The sequence below is a fragment of the Phyllopteryx taeniolatus genome, chromosome 16 (assembly GCF_024500385.1).
Source record: "Phyllopteryx taeniolatus isolate TA_2022b chromosome 16, UOR_Ptae_1.2, whole genome shotgun sequence".
Classification (NCBI taxonomy): Eukaryota; Metazoa; Chordata; class Actinopteri; order Syngnathiformes; family Syngnathidae; genus Phyllopteryx; species Phyllopteryx taeniolatus.
The window spans coordinates 17,149,585-17,158,033 of record NC_084517.1 but is presented as its reverse complement, the minus strand read 5'-3'; the positions used below and the strand labels follow the sequence as shown (position 1 = coordinate 17,158,033).

General features: G+C 37.3%; 1 long non-coding RNA gene across 1 annotated transcript in view; it reads left to right on the top strand.

Moving 5' to 3' along the window:
- Positions 1-2,626: 2,626 nt before the first annotated feature.
- The window catches only part of LOC133465623 (uncharacterized), a 38,945-nt gene continuing 33,122 nt past the window's right edge, over positions 2,627-8,449 (top strand). Inside the window, exons 1-3 of the long non-coding RNA XR_009784690.1 lie at positions 2,627-2,765; positions 3,647-3,711; positions 3,887-3,991. This is a non-coding gene — a long non-coding RNA (uncharacterized LOC133465623). The remainder of the gene's footprint in view (positions 2,766-3,646; positions 3,712-3,886; positions 3,992-8,449) is intronic.

Here is an 8,449-nt window from a genome sequence, read left to right as displayed (position 1 = left end):
GCTGCTACACGATTCGATTGTAACTTCACTACACTAATCCCTCTCCTCCTCGAGTCTCTGACCATAGCTCCGCCCCTAATTTCCATGCATGAGATGTGCACTGTATTTAACACATTCACTGTCATTGACTGCTTTAGAAGTCAAATATCCATGTTAACTGGGAAGGCTGGCAGTGAATGAGGTAATTTGCATTGTAAAAAAGCAGATGTTAGCCCCAGGTGTTACTAAGGTAGCATGACTTTTTGTAATGGAGTGTTACTGTAACACTAAACATGAATCGTTTAAAGTTTTTTTTTTGTTTGTTTTTTGGAATGTATCATCAATTAAAAATCAAAACGTGGTGATAAACTTACTGGTCAAGCAAAAATGTAAATTCTCTTGTCGGTTGTGAATCCTCTGAGCTGCCTGTGACCCTCCACCTGTGTCCAACTTCTATGTTCACCTTTTTTTTGTCTTGGTATCTGCGCCTTCTTTTTAACTTGAATTGCTAAGCCAATGTGGATATTTCGTGATAGTTTCAGCAAAGCTCCCGAAGCTCTAGGAAACAAGTCAGTGCGAGGCTGACTGACACCTTGTTGGTCAAGCTTTCTATCTCTGATTATCAGTTTTTTTTTTCTTCAGGTACAGTGGTTTCTTAAAAATGTAATTGGAGGGGAAAAAAAATAATTAGAGATACATGATGAAGTTTTGCACTCTGCTTTACATGAATAAATACATCAAAATCCATCCATCTATTTTCTGAGCCGCTTATCCTCACAAAGGTCGCGGGAGTGCTGGAGCCTATCCCAGCTATCATCGGGCAGGAGGCAGGGTACACCCTGAACTGGTTGCCAGCCGATCGCAGGGCACATATAAACATTTGCACTCACATTCACACCTTGGGGCAATTTAGAGACGTCAATTAACCTACCATGCATGTAGGAGTGCCCGGAGAAAACCCACGCTGGCACGGGGAGAGCATGCAAACTCCACACAGGAGGGGCCGGGGATTGAACCCCGGTCCTCAGAACTGTGAGGCAGATGCTCTAACCAGTCGCTCACTGTTCCACCTACATCAAAATCAAATACAATTAAATAAAAACAATAATTTGAAATACATAAATAAATATAATAGAGTATAATTGATAAAAATAATATAATAAATACAAATCAAGTTTGCCTTGAAATAAAAAAAATACTTGGAAAAAAATACATTAAAGAAAATCTGCCTTTACATAAATGAATACATAAATACCTTGAAAAGGTAATAATTCTTAATACAAAATACACTAAGGTTTCTGCTTTAAAATAAATGAATAAATACATTCTAAAAATAAATAAAAACTAAATAAAAATAAGACTGTGGAACTTGGTTCTGATGGAGAAAACAATAAATGAAAATACATTCTGCCTCAAAATGAAACATAAATGCCTTGACATAAATAAATAAACAAATACCTTATAAATATATAAAATAATGAATAAAAAATACACTACACTATTAGCTTTTAAATAAATAAATAAGTAAATAGATAAAAAATAACGACAGGTGAAATTTTGCTCTGATGGAGCTGCATGTGGTGCCAATATTTCAAAAGAAATCAAGTGTTATTAATCTACCAATAACCTCAATGGTCACTCAAATGGACATCAATACAGAAGAAGGAATAATAATAATTAATAACTTGATTGATAGCCCACTTTTCAAGGGTCACCAGGACAGAATCTGTTGTCTGCATAGTATCCAGTTTCATAAAAATACATAAAGCATGTAGTCTTTTTTTATTATGGTGGTTTCTGTTACAAAATAAGCAATTACTGTATTTCTCTCTCTGCTGCACAGCAGGTGTTTAAAGATTTAAAATTCCGTCTTCCAGCAGTTGCCCACAGGATAAAAAAAAAACAAAAACAGACACATCCACAGAAGTTAACTGTTTCAGAAGGCCTGGTGGTCTCAAAGCATATTTCAACAGACCAGATGCAGAGTAAAAAATACTGAATAATTAATATTTTAAGTTGAGAGTGCGCATAGCTCCTGTTTAGACACTTTGTGATACGTAAAATGAAACTCATGAATAAACAATAAAGTGCTCCTTTCTTAAAGTTTACTCTCTTGCAAATCTACAAATAAAATTTCCAAAACCCAATGAATGCCTCTTGTTCATTCCTGGGGTTTTGTTCACCACGTTTTATTTATTCCTTTTTTTTAAATGAAAAAAATCTATTGGATTTTCTACGTCTCTTCATTGATGCATCGGTGTTGCCTTGGTTTCTTTTCAATTGGAAGACTGGAATGACCAAACTGCAGTTAAATGGGAGCGTTTTGGCTGCTGATGGCCAACAAAAAGCAACATTTTGTCAGGATGTTTCTATGGAAAGAACCTTTAATGATGATAAAGGAGTCCCACAAGGAGCATTACTGGGTCTCATGCTGTTCGTTAAATTTACTCGCACTCTTATAGATACACAACAACGGCAGTAAAAGTCTATATAAATTACATTTTTCTATGGGTTATACATTAGTGTGTCAAAATCTTCACTGCATTAACCCATTTGGTAAAATGTACGGTATTAAAAAAAAAATAAAAATCAGGTTTGTTGTCAAAGCAAAGCAAAGCAAATGTTCATTTCTTTTGTTTGACTGCAACCAAAGTTGGATTTTTCCGATTTCCCAGCTGTCCTGAAGCAGCACAAGGACAAGGCTTTTCTTTTCTCCAGTCATGGTTGTCTTCTTATCAAAATGCTTTGCTAGCTCTACTTGCTGTGTTTGGATTTGCTTCAATCAGGTATGTGACACTTACTGTTCATCCTCTAACATGACACATATCTACCTTGTGTCTTTGTGGCAATACACTGGAAGTTCTGTGTTGTAGCCGGGTGTGATTTTTGACCATTTAGCCCACCTGTGTAAGCTGTTATGTGTATTTAGCATAGCATCTTTGCCTAGAAGCTAATATTGACTTCATGGCTTCTTTTTTGAGCCAAAAACAGACACCACTTTATTTATTTATTGACTTATTTGTTATCTGTGATTTCTTATATTCTCCTTAAAGAGAACGTATCATGGAAAATTGACTGTTGAATTGCTTGTATAAAATACAGTGGTGCCTTGTAATTCGAATGACCCGACTTACAAATGTTTTGAGATACGAACCAACCTTTGGCCTATTATTATTATTTTTTTGCTTTTATTTGCAAGCCAAAATTAGAGATACAGTTTGAGCCCTCTATGGTGGAAATGAACTCAACTCACTTCACAACAAGCAGAAGTTTGGCAGATAGTCAACAATTCTTGTTAAAAAAAAAAAAGACGCTTTAAGCGCTTTAGTGTCACTTCCAGTTGAAGTTTACTGTCAAACTAAACATACAACAAAGAGAATTACACATTCTGTATTTAAAACAGCCACGTATCTTTGCCTTAAAGTCTGTTAAGCTTAATGCTAATAAACAATATAAAATGCCATAGGCAGGGTAACGAAGAGCAATAACCTTTTCTGTAACGGATATTTGAACGCAAACAGTGGAGCAACACGTGTAGACAGACAATATAGCAATATTAACAGGCATATATTCTTTGTACTTTGTGAAAATGTTCTATTACTGAAGCTTACTGAGTTGGTTGTGAAACTCTTCTTCATGTGTGTCTGTCTGTATTATACTGCCCCAGGTGGCCAAGGTGTGCACACCAGAAGGAGCAGCACAATGTCCCTTGAATTAAAGCAAAAAAAAGTGGTAAAAACTGTTATATTTTTTCCATTCTATTGAGTTATGTCATTCCTGTGTGTCTTTATAAAGTAGAATATTATAGAGTGATATATTACTATTGAAGTGTGAAATTAAACAAGTAAATATTTTATTAAATACCCCACTGTTACTGATTAAATGATAAAATATAACTAATTTACAGAATAACAGGCCCAACGCAGTTTCTCAGCTCATGACGTGCCAATGAACCGAGGTGAACATCTGCCATTTCCAACCAACTGTTGCCATGTCATAGCAAAGCCAAACGGTAAGCAGAGCTGCAGTGTTACCACACATGAGCATTAGAGTGTTACGAGTGGATGTTAAGTGTGCTGTTATTCCTTGTCCTTTGTGTTATTTTGACCCAAAGATGTCATAGACCTTTTATTGAGACACCTGGGAACTGTTTAAAATTTTTTTGGGAAAAAAAAAAAAGTCCCCACTAACCCTCAATTTTTCTTAAAACAGACCTTTTGGTGTTTTTGTAAGCTGTGCATTTCTATTTTTAAGTGGTAAGCCTTTTAAAGATGATCATTCTAATTTTTCGAGTCTAATGTTATTCCATATTTACCTTCTTTTTTTTTTTAACACCAAGAAGGCTGCAAAAAGCTACCGTGTTGCACCTAAAGTGAATTAGTGGCTCCACCAATGTCACTTTTTAATCCTAAACAACATTAAGTAGAGTCCTCAAATACACCTAATTTGCATAAAGTGAGTCACCGTCTGTGTTGTTTGGAAAATAACTCATCTAGTCACGCTTATTATTATCATTACGCATACAGAATATCCTTAAAACCAAAAAGGCTTTAATCATCCAAGTTTATGAGGGCAATATAACAGCTGGGTATCAATTACACTAGACATTTATGCCTGTTCTTAACTAAGTTACAAAAGCGGTCATTGAACCTCTCATATTTTGTTGATGGAGGCCGTTGAGTGGAGCAGCGCCTCAGTCAAAATGTCACCGTGTAATGGAAGAATGTGTTGCTGGGTTGCGGTGGACCCTCCGCACAAGCTTTTGCTAAGGGAGCATTATGAGCAGCACATTTGGATACAGTTTTAAAGCCATAATCATCATTCATTGTTAATTGTAAAGAAGTAGCTGCCCAATTGCATTACTAGTAATTAGAGCTCAAGCACACAAATTCCAAATGACAAAATGTGTCTGACACATGTAACGTGAAATATATTTTTCTCTCTATTTTACAGCTATTCACATCAGGTTATGGTTTTCATGAAAATTTTGGATTTTGTACAAATGGTAATTAGAGATCAGTTAAAAAAAAAAAAAGACTACTACTAGAACAAATCAACGGGGGGCTTCCAATTCCCCCTCTCCCTAAAAAATATAGATTTTTTCAAACAGTCAGTATGACCAGACAATAGTACAAATCGTAAAATCATATGTAAAAAAATCTTGTACCTCTAATTAAATTTTTTAAAGAAACCACCGCACCTGAGGAAACATCAGAGACAGAAGGGATTGGGCACATCCTGAGAAAAGAAAGGTGAAGCACAACAATTAAGTTTATTGGCTATTTTGTACTTGTAATTGATTTTACATTCCTAAAAATAAAACTTCAAACCCATAACATGTAGTGTTATAGTAACACTCAATTACGAATACGTCATGCTACCAAGCTTGTCAGGGGTTCTCCCTGTGCTTTTGTGGGTTTTCTCGAGCAGTCCGGGCTGTACCCCCCTTCCTCATTGCAGATCTAGCAAAATCAATTTGAATGTTGTGAAATGCTAGAACCAATTTCAAAGACAAACAGTCATGAAAATAAGTTCTTTTATTTTGTGCATGTAAGTCACATGAATGAGCAAGTGAGAAATTGTTCAAGTTGTCGACGATCTAAAATGTCTCTCAGGGATCCCTGTTTATTTTGTCTTTATTTTCTGGCGGTGACAGCTGCATTTCTTGCCAAGCGAGCGTCATCACCGTAGGGCAGCCCGGAGAAAAGTGGAATCTGAGCAAAGATGTGCAGTTCCCACTCGACGGCGTGCTTCCAGCGTGTTTCTAATAATAGTTGAGATTGAATTAGAGGATTTAATTGGCGATTCCCGCTCGCTCTCTTTGCTCAAGTCGAAATGGGGGGAAGCGTCGGCGACATCGGCCGAAGAGACAACCAACTCCGTGCTCTGTTTCCTCTGCGTTGACATAACCAAAAAAGTCTTTTAAACTTTCTCTGCTCTGTGGCTCTTTCCACTTTGTTGCATCAGTGTTCCCTCCCTCTGTTGTGTGTAATTAGAGCTCCCTTCTTTCTCTCGCTAGTCTTCTAGGTTTCCGCCGCCGTTCCCCTCCCAGTGTTTTTGCATTACTCTCGTGCAATTTGTAGAGGACTTTCTTGTCTCCAACCCGATGCATCACAGAATATGCTAATATTAATAGTATTAGCCAAGGATGCATTGATTCTTTAATATTCAAATGCTTTCAATGTACAAAAACAAACAAACAAACAAAACCGGTCCCTGTTACCAAAAGCATGTAGCAGGATTTTGTACAAAAAGTAACAGTAGCTAGTTGAAAACGGACACATTTTTCTCAGTACAGTTAACCCAGCATATTTGTGGTTCTGCATTAAAAAATACACTTACTGTATTTGTGTTTTTGGGAACCTATCCTCTGTTATTTGTTGCAACAACAACAACAAAAATCACCCTTTTGTTGTTTTTGTGATCATGTCAAAGCAATAAAAGTATGGCTTTGGCGCCATCGTTTGGCAAGTTGGTGCCAAGGCACTGTGTTGAAGTGAGTTGAAGAGCTTCATTTAGACAAAAATACAGTGGTGCCTTGAGATATGAGTTTAATTAATTTCATGACCACACTTGTACCTCAGAATGTTCATCTCAAATCTCCTTTCCCCATTGAAATGAATGAAAATGCCATTAATCTGTTCCAGCCGCCCCAAACCATGTTTTTTATTTTAATTTTTTTTTTAATAAATTGCATCTATGTGACGGTCTTTTGACACTTCAAGCAGCAGTTATTTGAACACAAAGGATGCTGCAACACATGGCGATGCATGTATTCTTTATCCTCTGCGAAAAACCACTAATATTATGTTACTGAGTCACTTACAGTAGTAGTGAAAGTCACACACACCAGAAGGAGCCGCAATGACTTAATCAAGACGCACAACTGTTTAATTCTTTACATTTGAATTCATGATGTTATTACTATATGTTTTAGTAAAGTCCAATATGATAGAGTATGCTCTTCTTTATTAAAAAAAACACATTACAAAAAATGTTTGTTGGATTTCTTTCGGGAGGCTGGAATAGATTAATAGCGTTTTCATAGATTTCAATGAACGAATTCAACTCGTATCTCAAGGTACCACAGTAACTTAGCTTTCAAAATACTTTCAAGTCTTAAAAATGTGTCTTTATGCACCTCTCTCTATCTTTCAACACCAAAACGACACCTGCGAATGTGACCTTTTCGTTTTGTCGCGCATTGAAACAATGTCTTTCCCATCTGGGAACATTTGCAGTCAGCTCACTGTCAGGCACAGGTTGTACTCTTCTCCCAGTACCCCGTAGGCCTGTACCGTGACATTGCTTGGCCTCTTCGAGCCTCTACCGCCTGCTTGAGTATGCATAGTAGCCCCCCCCCGGCGATTGATGCCCAGGGAAGGGGAGAGGAAATCTATCCCCGGGTTGCAGCGTGGACTGTTGATGAATGACCCCTTGGAGGCCTGAGCACAGCTGATGGGTCACGGGCTCCGAAGACCTCGGAAGACAGATGAGGATGGGATGGATGAGGATAGTCTTAGCACTGGGAGTACGAAGGGGAAAAAGGCAAATACTGTTGTGATATATATATATATATATATATATATATATATTTATTTTTTGATGGGGGTAAACGTGTACGTCCTGGTGGCAGAAGGTGATTGACTCCCATTGACTTAAACCAAAAACGATGACAATTTATGAAGAAAAAAAAAAATGGTCGGTTGAGTAATTTAACGAAACATAATGGCTTGCATGCTAGCAAATGTCATTTCCATTTTTACTGTCAAAAGAGGACATCTGTGCCAATAATTCCAGCAACAGAAAAATCAATTAACGAGCATGTCCCTAAATGATCATGTTAACTCTGTTGGAATTTCCACCACGTCTATTTTTTGACGTTTACCTTTTGAATTTACCTGTTGACATGTAAATTGCCGGAGTTTGTCTCCCTTGGAAGCAATTTATCTCCCGGACTGCAACATCTTTTTTTTTTTTATTTGACTGACACTTCACACATTCAAACTACGCTGGTAGAAAAAAAGGCAAAAATTATTATTTATCCTCTTTTCTCAATCCCTCTGGCATGCAGATTATTTTCCTTTTCACAGACCTGTCAAAATGATCAAAAACTGACCCCCCCCCCCCAGAAAAAATGCCATTTCTGTGTGGTGCCTCTGGTCTTCTTGTAAAAGGATTCCCGATTCTCCTGGAGCTAAATGTGGGTTTATAGCAAGTTGAAAAATGTGCAATTTTGTGACGGCCGTGGGCACAGAAACACAGAAATACAGAAATACAGAAATACGGAATTTAAGTACGTACAGGACTCCGCCGTCCCCACGGATTTTATCGGATTCCGTCCTCCATCTAACTTGCCAGGGACTAGTATTACACAAGGTTTATTCTGCCGCAGACTTCTTCGTCGCGCAATTCATTCACTCTTTTATTCCTTTTTCCTAAAAATTTTTTTTTAAAATTTAACTCACCA